This window comes from Lactuca virosa, chromosome 1 (genome assembly GCF_052849685.1).
Source record: "Lactuca virosa cultivar CGN04683 chromosome 1, Lactuca_virosa_CGN04683_v6, whole genome shotgun sequence".
Classification (NCBI taxonomy): Eukaryota; Viridiplantae; Streptophyta; class Magnoliopsida; order Asterales; family Asteraceae; genus Lactuca; species Lactuca virosa.
Genome location: NC_136426.1, coordinates 174,363,617 through 174,374,125, shown reverse-complemented (window position 1 = coordinate 174,374,125; position 10,509 = coordinate 174,363,617).

Genomic DNA, 10,509 nt, shown 5'->3' with positions numbered 1-10,509 from the left:
GGGTTTCAAAGGGATGGCCGAAACTTAGAGGGGTGAGGCTCATTTTATAGTTAAGGTTGCTTAGTCCCCTGAACTCCCCTTCTCAAGGATTTGGACGAAAACATTAAGGCCTCCCTAAAATTTTCGTCCAATCCTCTTTAGGGTTGTCCAAGAGCCCAAAACCACAACTATTAATTAATTTCTAATTAGCCCTTGCACTTTTAATTAATTCCTTTAATCCTAAAATTAAGTCCAAATTAATTTCGGATTAAATATTAATTAAATATCATGATTTCTAATTAATATATTATTTTCATAATACATTAATAAATCATTTATTCCAATTTATTATTCAAATAATAAATTCAACATCTCTCTTCAAAAGTCATCTTGTCTAGTTGCTAGTATGATGGAAACCCAAAAGGACTGTGCTACTATCAATTCAAGTACATATCAATTATAGTTATTGGCTTAGATACCTAATCCAACAAGTTCCCCCAAAACATCCCATACCATACATATCAACATACGATGTGCCATGCTCGACAACCTTCGGGCCCCGCCTGGCATCGATCCTCGCTCGGAACAGATTTGTCAATAACATGAGATGGCCCCCGCCTCATCACATTCATCAGACCTAACCTGGCATCATTCCCCGCCTGGCATTCATACAGACACATAAAACACATGCAAGAATCACTAAGATAAATAGCATACAATATACTCATCATGCCTCGCCTGGCATTGGACACCGCCCGGTATACATATCACATGTCACACATGTAAGTGTCACACATAAAACTAGCATCCTAATCATAATAAACCATGGGTCAGCATTGGTGCCTTCGACCCACCAAGCACAGTGATGAGCTCGCCCCGAACTGCTGAAAATCTAGATAAATGCTCCGACTGTTGATCCGGAAAAATCTTCGCACTAAACATCAGCAAATAATAGCCAATTAATAAATGGACCACAAACCATAACTGGGATCCTAGTTTATTTGTCCAACACCCAAGGTAAAATACCATTTTACCATATTCTCACTTGGCCTAATATCCGAGGCCCGGCCCCATGGCACCAAAAAGCCCAATACGGCCCAAATACCCAATTGATACCCAAAGCCTAATATGGGTCCAAATCCAAGAAGGCCCAGAGCCCAACAATGGCCCAAAGTCATAAAGGCTAATGGCCCAACAAGGCCCCAAAACCCCAATAATCAAAATATGGCCCAAAGTCAAAAAAATCCCAAGACCAGGCTTGGTACGCTGTGTGTAAAGGATGTATGCCCCGTGTACTAGGTTGCATGCACGATCGCAGACTTGGGCACGTACGCGTAGTGTACTCTCGCGTACGTCCAACGTACGCGCTTATTAAGCACTTGGTCGTTAAGTGCTTAATACTTGAATTCCAACATCCAAATTACATATCCAAGTCTAGAGGAACGTCCTAATCCTTAAAGTTCTTAACTAGGATCCTTTGCATAGATCAAAAGGACCCAATACTCGTTTTTCAACATTAAGACTCATAATAAGAGTCCTAATTCATGCATGGTCCAAAATAAGACATCAAGGTAGCATTTTTATTCATAATGAACATTAGAGAGGCTAAGATCTAGCATTTCCAACTCCTAGAATGACTCATACTCATAAGGAGGACTTATTGGGCCAAAACACACCAAAACAAAGCCCTCAACTAGATCTAGCAACTGGAGTTACCAAGATGCAAGCATTATACCTCAGAAAGCTTTCAAAGTTGATGAATATTCTAGATCTTCAAGCTCCAAATCCACCAAAGCTTCACCTCCAAAATTTCAAATGTTACAATTCTCCCCCACTTGAATCAGACTTCATCCACGAAGTTCGTCACTGTGAACAACTCTAGATAATGCTCCCTCGTCTCGACCTCAATCTCCCACGTCTATTCTGAACCCTTGCGGTGTTGCCACTGAACCTCTACCAGATCCACCGACTTGTTCCGTAAAGTCTTCATCTTCCTGTCAAAGATGGAAATCGGTCTCTCAGTGTAATTCAGGCGGTCGTCCACCTGAATATCCTCGCATAGAAGCATCGCGGAATCATCAACCAAACATCTCTGTAGCTGAGAGATGTGAAATGTGTTATGGATCTTAATAAGCTCCTCGGGTAGATCCAAGCGATAAGCAACCCTGCCAACCGGGCCAAAACCCTAAAAGGGCCGATGTACTTGGGTCCCAACTTGCCCCTCTTCCTGAATCGGATGACATATTTGTTGGATTAGGTGTCTAAGCCCATAACTATAATTGGTATGTACCTGAATTGATAGCAGCACAGTCCTTTTGGGTTGCCCTCAACCTAGCAACTGGACAAGGAAATTATGAAAGGAGAGATATTAATTTATAAGATTAATAAAATAATATATATATAAATGATTTATTAATATGTTAATGGATTAATATATTAATTAGAAATCATTATGTTTAATTAATTGTTAGCCAGAAATTAATCAGAATTGATTTTGGGGTTAAAAGAATTAATTATAAGGTGCAGGGACTAGTTTGCAATTATCTAATAGTTGAGTGGAAGGCTCTAGAACCCCCTTGGAAGAGGGTGGACGAAATCTTTAGGGGAAACCCTAATAATTTCGTCCATAGGGGCTTGGATAAGGCCCTTGGGTTTGCTTAGGCCCTAAGCAAAGGATAACTAGGGTTTCCCTTAAACCCTAGATCCCTCAGCTATATAAGGAGCCTCCTGGTTCATGTTTTTGGTCACTCTTTCTTTTGAAGAAACCCTAAGGCCGAGATTTTGCATACTCCCTCCCATCTCTCTTCTTCTACTTTCCTTCTTGCTAGTCATTGGGTGTGATTCCATTAGAGGCATTACACTTGTGGTGCTAAAGCTTCCAAGAAGATCAAGATCAAGATCAAGGGAATATCAATTGTTTGCTATAACAATTGAAAGGTATGTAAACCCTAAACCCTAGTTTGTTAATTTTGAAATTAGCCTCTCTCCTCTAGGGTTCTTGTTTTGCAATTCAAATTGTATGTTCAATAGTTAAAACATAGATCCAAAGTAGGTTGCATGTGAACTTAGGAATTGTTTCTAGTTTATTTGTTTTACCTAAAATCCATCAGTGGTATCAGAGCCATTGTTGTTTTAAATTGAATTGCTACAATTGTTGAATTGCAAATTAGGGTTTATAGCTATTAAACCCTAAAGGCCAATTTTTCGATTTCTAGGGTTTTGGATCAAAGGGTTTTTTCGAAAACCCTAGCCTCCAAAGAACCCTAATCGAAATTAGGGTTAGGGTTTTGAAAACCCTAGCCTCCTCCCTTATGAATTTCGAAATATGCTAAGAGGATAACTAGGGTTTCTTGTTTTTGGATAATTGTTACTTAATTAGATTAATTGGATAATTATCCTTACCCTATTTTTCGAAATTAGAGGGATAAGGATTAGGATTAAATTAATTGATTAATTTAATTAGATAATCCTTACAAGATTTAATAATTTGATTAATAGATAATTAATAGATAAATATTAAATCTAGTTAATTGGTATATTTAAATTTGAATTTAACAGCTTAAATTTCGAAATTTTTATAAACCCTTGAAGTTTTAAAAAGTTTTAAAACACACCTTATATATATATTATAATTAAAGGTTTAATATTATATGTATAAGAATATGGTCAATCAAATCGCTAGTAAGCCTCATTGACGAAGCTAATCTATAAGGGGGGTATAAGGAAACTGCCTATAAAATGGTCGTTAGCAGAACGGATTTGATAGGACAACTACTTCTCATTAAAAGTATAATGATATTAAAAGTACTAGAACATTATTTTCAAAAATCCCAACTCTAGTTACTTTAGGAAAAATATGAAAAGTATGCTAATCCATGAAATTGCACATTATGCTTTATTGGTCGTTAGTGAAGCGTGTGTGGTTAACCAGCACACTAAAAGGCACTAATAAAGAGTAGTAATGGGTATCTCATAATTGTCATTTTGATGGAGCGTGTGTGGTTTACCAGCACATCAATAGTTAATGATAAAGACAATGAGGTTACCAAGCACATTTGCATGGTTATTCACATCTTGTTTGTGATCCTCGGCATCCCAGTCACAAATAGAAGAGCATAATCTGAGATTAAAACATGCCATTGAATAGTTTCAATGTATCTCAAAAGAATTAGGAATTTCACTTCGTTTGTTACGTCTAATGGTGGAATTGGTGAATCGTCATTCACCTACCTTTATGAAATTTGCACTTGGATCTCGGCATCCCATTTCTGAGTTGTGAATCTTCATAGTTGGATCCTAACCTTGATATTATATCTTTGGGTTATTTTATTAAGGTATCTTGAAATCTAACTAAAACTTTTTTTTCAGATGTCTACTCCTGGAAACACTTCTGCTTCGTCCTCCTCCAACCAAAACTTCTCTTTGCTTAATATATGCTCCAAAGTCGTTATGGATGGCTCAAACTATAACGATTGGATGCGCAACATCAAGATGGCTCTTCGTTTCGAGAACAAAGAATATGTTCTTGAAAAGGAGCTCAAAGAGCTTGATGAGAATGAAGCTACTCCTGAAGATCTTGCTGCCTACAAGAAACATTACGATGATGTTACCAAAGTGGCATGCATCATGGTGGCAACTATGTCCCCAGAATTGCAGAGGTACTATGAGGACTACTGGCCTTTCGAGATGAACAAGGACCTTATGGAAAAGTACCATAAGCGAGCTCGTCAAGAAAAGTTCGAAGTAGTCAAGTCACTCATGGCTTGCAAGATGAAAGATGGGGAGTCGGTTGTGTCACATGTGCAAAGAATGCAACGCTACATAGAGCGTTTGGTCAAGCTCAATATTCACTTTGATGAGGAATTGGCCATTGACATGGTCTTGAACTCACTTCCTGAATGTTATGGTCACTTTATTCTAACTTACCATTTGAACAATACTGAGCAGACCTTGGCCCAATTGCACAACTTGTTGCAGACAGCTGAGGCAGGGATGAAGGGTAAAAGTATACCCTCCACACCTACGAGTGCCCCTGTTTTGGGTATTGGACAGGGAAAGGGGAAAAAGAGGAAAGGTCCTCCCAAGCAAAACTGGAAGAGCAAGGCTCAAGCTGGGTCATCTAGTAATGGCCCAAAGGCTAAGCCCAATGGTTCCACTCCCCATGTTTCTGATCCAAAAGAGGCAGTTTGCTTTTACTGCAACCAAAAGGGGCATTGGAATAGATCTTGCCCACAATATCTGCAAGATATCAAGGATGGCAAAGTGAAGCCATCTTCGGCAGGTATTTACACTATTTCTGCTAATAACTCATTATCTTCTCGTTCATGGGTCCTTGATACAGGATGTGGTTTTCATATTTGTTCTGATTTGCAGGGTCTAAAGGAAAGTGAGAAGATAGAGCGAGGAAGGATAAACCTGATCATGGGAAACAGAAAGTCTTCACCAGTAACCAAGATCGGAGTTTATCAGCTTCTGCTTAGTAATGATGTTAGATTAGATTTAATAAATTGTTGCTATTCGTCTGAGATGACGAGAAACATTATTTCATTTCATGCATTGTTCAGACAAGGTTTTACATATTCTTTTAATGATTTGAATGGTTCAATTTCTGTTTATAAGAATGGTGTTTTTATGTTTGAAGATTTGCCTTGTAATGGTGTGTATGAAACAGTGACTTGTGTTCATAGCCTAGGAAATAGTGTACTTAATATTGACTTGTCTAATAGTGTAGACAAGGCATGCTTGTGGCATTGTCGTCTTGGACACATTAACAAGAAACGCATAGCCCAACTCCAAAAGGATGGAGTGTTGGAATCATTTGACCTAAAGTCAGATGATATGTGTGAATCTTGTCTTTTGGGAAAGATGACAAAATCACCATTCACAGGGTCTTGTGAAAGAGGTGAAGGTCTGTTGGATCTCATACACACGGATGTGTGTGGGCCCTTCAGATCAACTACAAGAGATGCTAATCGATTCTATGTGACTTTCACTGACGATTATAGCAGATATGGATATATCTACTTGATCAAGCATAAGTCAGAAACATTTGAAACGTTCAAAGAGTTTAAGCATGAAGTCGAAAATCAATTAGGCAGAAAGATAAAGATAGTTAGATCCGATAGAGGCGGGGAGTATCTTAGTATCGAGTTTAACGACTATCTGAAAGAATGTGGGATAGTCTCACAATTGACTCCTACTAGGACACCACAGTTAAATGGTGTAGCTGAGAGGCGTAATCGAACCTTGTTAGACATGGTTCGTTCTATGATGAGTCGGGCTTCGCTTCCCATTCACTTCTGGGGGTATGCCTTAGAGACAGCCGCCCACATCCTCAATCTTGTCCCTACAAAGAAGGTTGCCAAAACACCTCACGAAATGTGGACAGGGAAAGTTCCCTCGTTAGCACACATTAAAGTCTGGGGTTGTGAAGCTTTCGTAAGACGAGAGACTCACGACAAGCTAGCAGCTAGAAGTGAGAAATGTGTTTTCATTGGTTACCCAAAGCAGTCTTTTGGATATTTGTTCTACAGGCCTAGTGAGAACGTGGTCTTTGTAGCACGAAGAGGAGTCTTTCTTGAAAGAGAGCTCATATTCAAAGAGGACAGTGGGAGCACTATTGACCTTGAAGAAATTCAAGAGTCAGCCAATGAAGGAACCTTAGATGACACTAGCACTCAACCAGAGGAAACAGTTCCTGTTGAACCAATCGATAACTCATTACCTCTTAGAAGATCCACTAGGGTGAGTGTGCCACCTGAGTTGTATGGTTTTCATATTACTTCAGATGGTGACACATTCATAAGTGACAGAACACTGGTAAACTTAGATGAACCAGTCACTTATAAGGAAGCAATGGCAGGCCCAGAGGCTTCCAAGTAGAAAGAGGCAATGGACATCGAGATTAAGTCCATGTATGACAACCAAGTTTGGAATTTGGTTGATAGTGCACCAGGTCGTAAGACAGTTGGGTGCAAATGGATCTTCAAGAAGAAGACAGACATGGATGGAAATGTACACACATTCAAGGCTCGACTGGTTGCAAAAGGTTTCACTCAAACCACAGGGGTTGACTATGATGAGACCTTCTCGCCAGTGGCTAAGATTAAATCTATTAGGATATTGCTCGCCATAGCTGCCTTTCATGATTATGAAATCTGGCAGATGGATGTCAAAACTGCTTTCCTTAATGGGAAGTTGGCTGAAGATGTTTACATGAGTCAGCCAGAGGGTTTTGTTGATGCAAAGTTCCCCAATAGAGTGTGCAAGCTTGAGAAATCCATTTATGGATTGAAACAAGCATCTCGCAGTTGGAATCTTTGCTTCCATGAGAAAGTCAAAGAATTTCGTTTCTCTAGAAGTGAAGATGAGTTCTGTGTGTATATCAAGGCTAGTGGGAGTATAGTAACTTTTCTGGTGTTGTATGTCGATGACATATTACTCGTTGGTAACGACGTTCCAACCTTGAAAGAAGTCAAGTCTTGGCTTGGAAAGTGTTTTGCCATGAAAGACCTTGGAGAAGCTGCCTATATTCTTGGGATTAGAATATTGAGAGATAGAAAGAAGAGACTAATTGGACTTAGTCAGAGCACATACTTGGATAAGGTACTAAAGAGGTTTAGTATGGAAAATTCCAAGAAGGGAGAGCTACCTATCCAGAGCAATACCAAATTGAGTAAGACTCAATGCCCGAGTATAGATGTTGAAATAGATGACATGAGTCGTGTACCTTATGCTTCCGCTGTCGGATCGATCATGTACGCTATGACATGTACTCGCCCTGATGTGGCATTTGCTTTGAGCATGGTCAGTCGCTATCAGGGAAACCCAGGTAGAGCTCAATGGATAGCAGTTAAGAATATACTCAAGTATTTGCGAAGGACAAACGACTGGGTTCTTGTGCTTGGTGGCAGTGATACTTTGAGAGTAGATGGTTACAGTGATGCCAGCTTTCAGACGGATAGAGATAACTTCCGTTCTCAGTCGGGCTGGGTATTTTTACTGAATGGAGGAGCAGTTACTGGGAAGAGTTCCAAGCAAAATACAGTGGCTGATTCTACTTGTGAATCAGAGTACATTGCAGCAAGTGAAGCGTCGAAAGAAGCAGCTTGGTTGAGGAACTTCATCGGGGATCTCAGAGTTGTTCCAACCATCCAAGAGCCTATGGAACTGTTCTGCGATAATGAAGGAGCGGTTGCCTTGACAAAGGAATCGAGAGATCATGGTAAGACCAGACATATCGACAGAAAGTACCATTTCATTAGACATAGATTTGAAGAAGGCCATCTTATAGTAAAGAGGGTGTCATCTGAAGATAACCCAGCAGATCCCCTCACAAAGGGTCTGAGTAGGGCTAAGCATATTCAGCATGCTCGGAGCATAGGACTGAAAGATGATATTAGTTTTAGTAGTTAGATTAGTTTTTGAAACTTGTAACAAAGTAAATGTAATTGACTTTTGGTGATTAAATAATAAAGTATTATTTATAAGTTTGGCTACTACCTTTTGTCAATTGTTTATTATTGTGTTTCATATTTTGCATGTTTTACTTCCTGAATAATGAGATTGTTCAAACTCCACAGTCGCTCGTACTCTTGGAAGTAAGTAGTGAATTAAGACTGTCATGAATTGGATTGCAGATTGTCTAAGGATAGACATGGCAATAGAATTGCTGCAACGTTCATGAGTACTCAGAAATTGAGATTTGAGTATTAGATAAACCCTCGCTCAGAGTATTACTTCATGGAATTCATCACGAGTAATACTGAGACGATAATATCTTGTAATCTTGAAACGAAGATATATGAGTTGTGATTTACAAGTCGGTCATACATTGGTGATACGAAAACGCATCAGTAACTTGGTGTTATAAAACGTATTGTCATGCATAATTTGATGAGTAAAAGATACAAGCATATGAGTCAACGTTTATTCGTTCCTTTTGCCCTAACCGGAAAAGCGATATATGTGGGCCCCTCGATGATTTGGTGTTGACTTATGTGCTGGGCCCAGCCAGGACTAAATTGATGTGTTCGATTAGAAGTCCTACATCATCACAAATCAGGAATCGGGAAACATAGATTCTGGACAAACAGATTGATTACATTCCATGTCTTTTGTCTGGGGATATCAAGCAGAACGAAGGGTTATATGATCACTTATCTTAGGACACGTAACTGACTGGGTCAGAGTTCGGCAGCAGCTTTTGGAAGCTACAATTTGCTGGTCAAATTTAGAAGGCATACTAGCAATTATAGTTACAGACTTATCCAAGTGGGAGACTGTTGGATTAGGTGTCTAAGCCCATAACTATAATTGGTATGTACCTGAATTGATAGCAGCACAGTCCTTTTGGGTTGCCCTCAACCTAGCAACTGGACAAGGAAATTATGAAAGGAGAGATATTAATTTATAAGATTAATAAATTAATATATATATAAATGATTTATTAATATGTTAATGGATTAATATATTAATTAGAAATCATTATGTTTAATTAATTGTTAGCCAGAAATTAATCAGAATTGATTTTGGGTTTAAAAGAATTAATTATAAGGTGCAGGGACTAGTTTGCAATTATCTAATAGTTGAGTGGAAGGTTCTAGAACCCCCTTGGAAGAGGGTGGACGAAATCTTTAGGGGAAACCCTAATAATTTCGTCCATAGGGGCTTGGATAAGGCCCTTGGGTTTGCTTAGGCCCTAAGCAAAGGATAACTAGGGTTTCCCTTAAACCCTAGATCCCTCAGCTATATAAGGAGCCTCCTGGTTCATGTTTTTGGTCACTCTTTCTTTTGAAGAAACCCTAAGGCCAAGATTTTGCATACTCCCTCCCCTCTCTCTTCTTCTACTTTCCTTCTTGCTAGTCATTGGGTGTGATTCCATTAGAGGCATTACACTTGTGGTGCTAAAGCTTCCAAGAAGATCAAGATCAAGATCAAGGGAATATCAATTGTTTGCTATAACAATTGAAAGGTATGTAAACCCTAAACCCTAGTTTGTTAATTTCGAAATTAGCCTCTCTCCTTTAGGGTTCTTGTTTTGCAATTTAAAGTTGTATGTTCAATAGTTAAAACATAGATCCAAAGTAGGTTGCATGTGAACTTAGAAATTGTTTCTAGTTTATTTGTTTTACCTAAAATCCATCAATATTTCCAAGGTAACACCTTAAGGAGAACCCTATCCCCAACCTAGAACTGTAGATCTGATCGGTGCTTATCGGCATAGCTCTTCTGCGGACTCTGAGTTGTCTGAATTCTACTCCGAACCTGCTGAATCAACTCGGTAGTCTTGAGTACTACTTCAGTACTCCCCATGACTCGCTGACCGACCTTACCCCAACATATTGGGGTCTTGCACTTCCTCCCATAGAGTATACAAAAGGAGGTTAATTGATGCTGGCATGATAACTGTTGTTATATGAAAGCTCTACCAAAGGGAGATATGTATCCCAAGTCCTCCCAAAATCCAATACACACACCCAAAGCATATCCTCCATGGTATGGATAGTCCGCTCACTCTGCCCGTCAGTC